Source organism: Sander lucioperca, chromosome 19, assembly GCF_008315115.2.
Source record: "Sander lucioperca isolate FBNREF2018 chromosome 19, SLUC_FBN_1.2, whole genome shotgun sequence".
Taxonomy (NCBI): domain Eukaryota; kingdom Metazoa; phylum Chordata; class Actinopteri; order Perciformes; family Percidae; genus Sander; species Sander lucioperca.
Window position 1 is genome coordinate 12290169 of NC_050191.1, and position 1896 is coordinate 12292064.

The window sequence follows — 1896 nt, forward strand, 5'->3', positions numbered from 1 at the left end:
CCATGTTGAACACCATTGAAAAAACCTTCAGGAACTGCTGTGTTCATTATGGAGCTACAATTGTACAGCTTTAACTTGAAGCTAAATGTTTGTCAGATGTTTCTTGTGGAAAAAAAATAAAAAAATAAATCTGTCTCTCACAAAGGAAATTTACCTGATTTTACTGAAGATCTACAGATGCATATACTTGTATTGACTGACCACTAAATCAGTAAGAATACTTGATCCTCAGGGGAAAATTAGTATTTAAACATAACCCTATGCAAGGAAAAATATGGAAAATTAAAAACGTGCATTATATTACAATGTATAGCAACTATATATGCAACAATGTGAACACTACAATATACACACAGTGAATCATGCTGAAAAAAATGGAACTATTGAACAGTATAAATAAATGCAGTATTAATGCATTAAAGTAAGCTGGAGTATTGCACATTTGAATTATTACTTGAATTTAATTACAGGTTAGGTAATAGGGTCGAAATTGGTCCAGGGGCCAGTCTATTGACTCAGTGTCTGACACCGAGGGAGAAGTTGAAGAGTTTGATAGCCAAAAGCAGAAATTACATCTTGGTGGAATAGCCTAGCGCTGAATGTACTCCTCTAAGACACAGTTCATATGTGTACACATGGAAATGGTTACTTAGTCTACCCTTGGCAGTATGTCGGTATGTTACAATACCTTGACATTAGTCTATGTGCAAAAGGCTCAAGTGCTGTGAGCATGGACAGAGCATAGACAGTGAGTGTTTGTTCAGGCCACGCCCCCTTTCCCCAACATGTTGAGACATGCCCTGGCTTGCAGAGGGCTGTCAGTTGAGTTTCAGTTTATCAGTTAAGTTCCAGTTGGTGTTTGTGTGCGTCAGTGACCACAAGTTACAATTATATAGATTAGTTATTAGCAATTTATTATTGAGTTAACAGTGACAGCCTTTATCTCCATTGTATAGCTTTGGCATTCTTATTGTAGTTTGTTTTCAGGACATGTTGAGCACTGTATATTTAAGTAACTAGGGAGTTACTAGCCTCAATTGTGTTTGTTAGTTAACATTGATGTTTATTTCCATTTCCTATAGAACCACACCTACACTGTAAAGTGCACAAGATATAGTGCCTGTGCATCTGTATTAGAAAGTATATATTAAAACCTTCAAAGAATATCCCTGCCTTCCGTGTCCTGACTAGACACCCCATATCGGTGACTAATTCCATAACCAGTAAGAGTCCCCATTACAGGCTATGCATTACACCCTCTACGCAGTATTTATGTACTTCTATCACAGTAACAAAAGGGCCTCTTTAAAGAAACATCTTGTCAGTCTTTATGATCTAATCACTGTCAAAAGTAAAGTTTGTAGAAAGTTCAGTAAAAACTGTTCAGGAGTCTGGATTATCCAGAACGAGGACATAGTTTCTGAAAGACCGGTTGAGTTTCTAAATTATATTAGCAACAACTAAATTCACCATCAATTTGGGGTGGAGGCAGAATAAGAAAACCTGGCAACAAAATCATCTGCACAGCTGGATACCACTGGGATAAGTGAGAATGCATATTCTAAGTTTCTGCAACACAGCCTAGCTGTTCTGGGCCATTGCACAGATTTTACACAAAACCATTTTAAAAAGTGCATGGGACATTTTGGTTTAGCTTAAAAAAAAAAAAAATGCAATGTGGGTAGGTTAAAGTTCCTTAAATAACAAGTTGGAATGAGGATTTGCAAGTGCATATGTGCCACTACTCATAGCTGCAAGTGCATTTGTCTGTATATAAAAAGTCACCTATTATTTCTGGCCAATCTGCAACAGGTTGGCCAGATGCAGGTTAAAGAGCAAATGACATTCCAAAGATTTGATACTAATGGTCATTTAGGCAAAGAAATTCACAACAAG